This window comes from Cnephaeus nilssonii (assembly GCF_951640355.1).
Source record: "Cnephaeus nilssonii genome assembly, chromosome: 6".
NCBI classification, from domain to species: Eukaryota; Metazoa; Chordata; class Mammalia; order Chiroptera; family Vespertilionidae; genus Cnephaeus; species Cnephaeus nilssonii.
In genome coordinates this window covers 44,426,771-44,433,848 of record NC_137077.1, presented here as the reverse complement: position 1 = coordinate 44,433,848, position 7,078 = coordinate 44,426,771, and the positions used below count along the sequence as shown (strand labels likewise).

At 39.2% G+C, this 7,078-nt stretch overlaps 1 pseudogene across 1 annotated transcript; it reads right to left on the bottom strand.

Annotated features, from left to right (window-relative positions):
* Positions 1–4,110: 4,110 nt before the first annotated feature.
* LOC307100909 (ubiquitin-ribosomal protein eS31 fusion protein-like) lies at positions 4,111–4,572 on the bottom strand (annotated as a pseudogene). The gene has a single exon. The product of its transcript is annotated as a ubiquitin-ribosomal protein eS31 fusion protein-like (transcript).
* Positions 4,573–7,078: the final 2,506 nt, after the last annotated feature.

Genomic DNA, 7,078 nt, shown 5'->3' with positions numbered 1-7,078 from the left:
GCAAGAAGGGAAAAAAAGCAGGCCAAAGAACAAAGAACAGATGGAATGAATAGAAAACAGCTAGTGAGATTGTGGATTATAGCCCAGTCATATCATTAATTATATTAAACGTAAATGGTCTGAATATACCAATTAAAACAAAAACACACAAAAAAAACAGGGACTGCCAGAAGGGGGGAAAATGACCTGTATATAAGAAACTCATTTCAATGATGACATAGGTTGGTTAAAAGTTAAAGAATAGAAAAAGACATACCATGCAAACACCAATCAAAAGAAAGTTGGAGTGCTCATATGAATATCAGACTAAGTGAAATTCAGAACAAAGACTATTACTAGGGATAAAGAAGGACATTACATGATGATGAGGGATCAGTTCACCAGGAAGATATCGCAATCCTAAATGTAGATGCATCTAACAACAGAGCCTCAAAAACTGGTAGAACTGGAAGGAGAATTAGGGAAACCCACAGTTACAGTCGGAGGCTCAGCACTCCATCTCAGAAAGTGAGAGAACACGATGGCAGGAAGTCATTAAGGATACAGAAGGCTTGAAGAACTCTGTCTTCTGTATAAGTAAGTAATTGACAGTGAGAGTCCACTAAAGCCAACAGCAGCAGAATACACACCCTTTTCAGTTGTACATGGAACACTCACCGAGGTAAACTATATTCTGTAACATAAAACACACCTCAACACACACACACACACACACACACACACACACACACACACACACACACACAGTAGAAGCTTTGCAATGACAGCTTTCCTTTAATACTTTCAGAATTCAAGATCACATTTTAGAAAAAGGGCTCAGGTTAGAGAACTTTTGCTTCTCAGCCAGCCTGTAGTCTCTGTAAGTGGAAGGGACCACTGCTTCCAGAGCAAGTCCCGGGAGGCATGACCCCCCCCCCCCATTACACTGCATATTAGCTGGTTATTCAGGTGGAAAGGGGCTAGATGTGAGGAAAGCACTCAAAAGGCTGAATTGAAGGACTTGTGTTCATACTTCTTTAAAACAAAAAAGGAAATACCAGTTCTTCCATTCCTTGAAACGGGAAGTGTATTAAATCATTCTTCCATTTGACAAATATGTTAGGGCTTACTATGCATCAGGCACTTTTCTAAGGGCTAATGATATGAAGCTAAAAAAGCAGTGAACAAAACAAAGGAACTGGCTTCACGGAGCTTAAATTGTAGTGAGAGAGACAGACCCAAACACATCAATATATAATTTAACACCAGGTATTGATAAGTGCTTGGAAGAAGAAGAATTCAAGTAAAGAAACAAACAAACAAAAATGGCATGGGATGCTATTATGAGTGATGGTCTAGAAAAGACTCCCTGCGGCCTTCTTTCTCTGACCATACTCTATTCCTTATTCTGTATCTTTACTTCATCTTTGAGGGGTTGACATTTTTTTATTGATTTTTTTTTTCTAGAAAGAGGAAGGGAGAAGGAGAGTTAGAATCATCAGTCAGCTGCCTCTTGCACACCCCCTACTAGGGATCGAGCCCCGGAACCTGGACATGTGCCCTGACTGGGAATCAAACTGATGACCTCTTGGTGTACAGGATGTCGCTCAACCCACTGAGCAACACTGGCCCGGGCTGAGGGGCTGACATTTGAGCAGAGACCTGAATGAAGTAAGATAGCTAGCCATGCAGGTGTTTGATGGAAGAGTCTTCCAGGCAGAAGGAAGGACGTATACCCTGATGCGTATACTTAGTACGTGCGTGATTACTTGGCAATGTGGCAAGTGTGGCTGGAGCAATGTGTTAGAGGAGAGTGCAGGGTGATCGGGTCTGAAGCACAGGTTGAAGCAGATGCTGCAGGACGTTGCGGGCTGTGATAAGAAGTTTCTAGAGTGCCTCCTTTCCCTGAAACGCCATGGGGAACTTATTGCTGGACACACACACAGGAGCATACCTCAGATGTAGCCTCCTGTACAGTTTTTGGGGGGACATTGTTGTTTTAGTTGTATTTTTTCATGATCAGAAGGACTCCTTTGCACTGTTACAAGGGAAAATGACATGAGTTGGAGAAATGCAGGAATTCATTGCTGGTCCTGCACATACCACAGGGGCGGCTGGTGAAGGCTGGGGTCAATGCAAGGGCTGCTTCAGGGGGATTCAGATGGATATCAGATGCCTTAGTTCTGGGACCAGTAAAAATAACGGGACCGCTCTGGCATTGTTTAAACATCCCCCCTCCAGATCACTACTGGTTTCCCTCTTCTAGTAAGAGAGACATCTGCTTCCATGTGTAGAAGAGGCTTCAGGCCCTGAATTATGGTGAGGTAATGCATGCTTAACTGTGAATGGCTGCAAAGCCCCCAGCCCTGCATCTCCTGATGCACAAGCTACTAATTATTAGGCTATAAGTCACACAGTGTGAGTTCTTATTGCTTATCTTTCTTGTAGGAAACAGATAGCTAGGAACCTAGAGTGCCCGGGAATGACCAGGATGCTCACTCGGATAGCATCAGGCTAGCAATTCCGCATAAACTGAAGAAGGTAAGAGTGTAAAGAGACATAACAAAATGGCCTTCGAGAGACGAGGACTGTTTTTCACAAAGTGCATTAACTAACTGACAATGGTCGCAATGGCACCGGGCCTGCTCAGACAAAAACTTTCTATTAAAACTTCAGTCCCTCTCGTAAGGAAAAGGGCCTGTAAACTAATCATGCGCTCTCTTTTAAAGAGATTATAAAAAGCACTGAGACTTGTCTGCGCATTCAACTACAGCTCTGATGAAACTTTTGTGATGGATTTGGGAAACCTATTATTTTGTCATAGCTTAAGGAAAAAGCTGTGGTATCCTTTAATGGTTCAAGTACTAGAACTTGTGAAACCATGGGAATAATACAAATTGGTGGAAAACAATAACATTCTCACAGCTGGACCATCTGGTGGGTTATTCAGACATAACAGTGTATATCACGGAACGGCTGCCATAAACCACCAGATGAAGATAAGAGCTGGCATCGACTTCTAATTTTCCAAGGCTTAAATTGCCTTTAGTTCCTTAGGTTCTGGAAATGGTCTCAGAATCTTCCAAAATGCGATCTTGTTGAAAACAAGTTCTGATGCTAGTAGCCTTTGGGACAAGAACCTGATATCTTCATGGTCAATCCTGTGCCAGTAAAGTGTGTCCTTCTTCAAATAAATGTCATGTGCTCTGTTATACAATTATACACACACTGTCCTGCTCAAAGGACGCCTTCTGCTTTTATTTAGCTCATTTTTAAAAGCTGCTTTTTTTTTTTTTTTTTTTTTTAAGCAGAGCATAGTGGATATAAGAACACCTTTGATCCCACATTGTGTGAACCCTGGCTCCACCACTTACTGGCTATATAGCAAGTTACTTATCCTTTTGGGTCTCAGTTTTCTAATCCTAAAATGGGATAATATTAGTACTTAACCCAAATGGTTGTTGAAAGAAATAAATAAGTTAATTAAGAGCTTGGGGGGGCGGGGGATGAGGGCATGCATCAGGGGTTAGGGGAGGCTGGGGGAAGGTCAATGGGGGAAAAAAGGAGATATATGTACTACTATTTGTAATAGTTTAAACAATAAAAAAAAGAGCTTAGAACACTGCCTGTCACAGTGAGTCATCATTGTAACAATGATAATTGTTAATTTTATTAGTAAGTAGAATTGGAGGTAGCCTCACGTTCTGGTTCTTTCTTGATGGCCAGTACAATGGTTTACACCTAAAGAGATCTCACTAATAGTTAACTAATAAATCCAGATCATATTGTGTAAATATGAACAATAATACTAATAACATTAAAAACAACACATTAATTGAGCTATTATTATGTAACAGGCATTGTTCTAGATGCTTTACACAGTCAACAGGTTATTTATTAAGTGACTGCTGGCTGACGAAGATATTGGGGATGCAGCAGTGAACCAAATAGACTTGGCTCTTGCCTTATGAAGTAGTTACTGTTAGCATTCTTTTGTAGGTGATGAAATAGAAACTCCACGAATTTAACTCGCTTATTGCCACAATGTTAGGAAGTGGCAGCTTCCTGACTTGAAAGCCAAAGTTCTGACATACATATATTAGTTCATGTTTTTTATTAACTCATATACAATTACTTGTCATCCGGTTTGTTGAAGCAATAGGTCAGACGACATTTGCCACAGTAATGTCTGTCAAAGTGCCTGGCCATAAAACTCCAGCACCACATTCATCCGAAGGGCACTCCAGACAAAGGGAACTGATTTTGCCATTCTCATGTACTCTGTAGTATTTCAGGACAGCCAGCGTCACCTTCTTTCTCTCATGTTCATTCTTCTTGGGAGTAAGACTTCTTACTTTTCTTAGCACCACCACGAAGTCTCAACACCAGATGAAGAGTGGACTCCTTTTGGATGTTGTAGTCAGACAAAGCACATCTGTCTTTCAGTTGCTTGCCAGCCAAGATCAGTCTTTGCTGATTGGGAGAAATTTCTCCCTTATCCTGGATCTTGGCCTTTACACTTTCTATCGTATCCAAGGGTTCAACCTCAAGAGTGATGTTCTTCCTCATAAGGGTTTTCATGAAAATCGGCATCTTGGTGGTGGTCCCACCGTAGATGGTGGATTGGAAAGGAAGAGCCACTGTTTTTCTTCGTTGGTTTAACACCAAAGTCTTTGATGTTAAACTTGGGGCATTTTGAGCACCATAAAACATAATGTTGGTAATACATTGTACATATTGAATACTTTTAAAAAATCCATGACTCATAAAGGGGGGTGGGATGGTAGAAAAAGAAAGTTCTTCTTTAAAGAAGAATGCCAAGAATATGTAGACAGGGCAATGGAAAGAAAAGGCAAGGGTTAATAATAGGTCCTAAAACTTCCACGGGGTTAAAGTTTATTGGACACAGTGTCAAAGAATCACTCCCCAGATTATGTATTAATTATAAAGGGAAACGATACCTTTACAATGAATCAAATTTAACATATCCAATAAGACAAGCTCACCTCATGCAATGCAATAAGGAATACACTGCACTGTCCATGTATTGCTCTTGCAATATCCTAACTCTAATCATGAGGAAACAAGCAAACAAATTCAGAATGTGGAATAGACAGTGTACAAGGCAACTGGCCTGGGCGCTTTTCAAAACACAATGTCATGAGAAACAAAATCCAAGAGATGGGCTATTCTATGTTAAAACAGACTAAAGAGCTATACCAACCAAATGCAATGCTAAAACCTTGTTTGGATTCTGAATCAAAAATTAAAAAACAGAGAAGACATTTTGGCATCAAACCGGAAGATTTGAATATGGGCTGTAAATTAGATAATAATACTGAATTAAATTTCTTGGTTGTGATAATGGTATTGTGGGGTTATGAAAGAGAATATCTGATTCTTAAGATAAACATGCTGAAGCCTTTAGGGACAATGTGTCATAATGTCTGCAATATAATTTCCAGTGCATCAGCTCAAAAAGTGTGTGTGTGTATACACATTATCTATTCCTCTATGAGAGGTATTAAGTAAGCAAATGCGGAAAAGATAATAATCTAGAGGAAGAGTATACCGGTGTTTGTTGTATTATTTTATTCAACTTTTGGGTGTTGGAAATTTTTCAAATTTAAAGTTGGGAGAAAAAATACAAACAATTGAAATTTTACAGACTACATAAGACTTGGCAATGCAGTGTCTCCAGAAGCAAAGATGAAATTTCTCCCCTGGATATAGAAAGATGTCTATCCCATAGTTCCCTTCGGCTACTATGAGCTGCTGCACAGTTTTTTTGGAGTCTGTCTTTACATCCATTCAAATTGTGTGAGAATCCAAACTTTTGAATCTGTGTTTGATGCTGTCACTGGAAAATTTATCCCACTGCCTAAAAGTATATGTTTGCATAACATTAGGAAGTAGATTTTTTATTTTATTATTTATTTTTGTTGTTGTTTCTAATCCTCACCTGAGGATATTAGAGAGAGTAGAAGGTGGGGGGAAGGAGGGAGGGAGGGAGGGAGAGAGAGAGAGAGAGAGAGAGAGAGAGAGAGAGAGAGAGAGAGAGAAGGAGAGAGAGAAAAACATCAGGCTGGGGATTTAATCTGCAACTCAGGTATGTGTTCTTGACTGAAATTGAGCCCAAGGTCCTTTGGTATATGGTGGTTTGGTGTACTCTAACCACCAAGCATACCTGCCAGGGCTAGGAAGTGGATTTTTAAATCCATTAGGTGAACAGTCATTATGTTTACAACATGACCCCTTAGAGTGATTTAAGAAGACTTGAGTCATAAGCTTTATTAGTTACCCTCCCCAAAATGTCTTGTCTGTTTTTTCTTTTCTTTGTTTTTGAATTATTTAAACTTTATTTTTATTACATCAACAGTCTTGTTCCTTGTAAATTAAAATAAAGTAAGAAAAAAAAAACAAACAGCTGTCCATAATCTCCATCAAAATGTGCTCCTATCTTCAGGAATCTTCTTCCGGCCTGTTCTATGCCAGTCTCTATGTGGTCTCTACTTTCGGTCCTCGGTTTTCAGGGTTCTCTCCAGCGAGTCTTCTGTTTTTTCTTACATAAATAAATTCTACCAGAATACTTTCATTAGCATCCAAACCTAGCATCAATTATGATCATTTCAGGTAAATATGTCTTTCTCATACTATTCTGATGTTCAAAACTAGTAACTAAAGCAGTGTCCTATACATAATATGGAAAGACTTTCTGTTGAATTGAATATGAAGCAACATTTTTTTCTGATCATTTTGGAAAAATATATATTTGGACATACATGGAATTTATTTTTTTATGGGTATAATGGCAGTAATTACCTTTTTGAGTTATACTGAAGATTAAATGAGATCATTTAAGAAAGTTCATTGGTATAATGCCAATACCTGGTAAGATCTCTAAAAGGTTTATTATTACTATTAATGTTATTATTATTAAGCAATGTAACAGTATGTTATAGATGCCACCTTCTGCTCCATCATAAGTAAGGAACAAGATAAAATGGGCTTGGAATTATTTTCTCCTTTCTCCAATTGTGGGTTGGATGCCAGGTTGTTTTGACTCTGCAACCTTCCTCAGAGCTGTCAGAAGATTTCA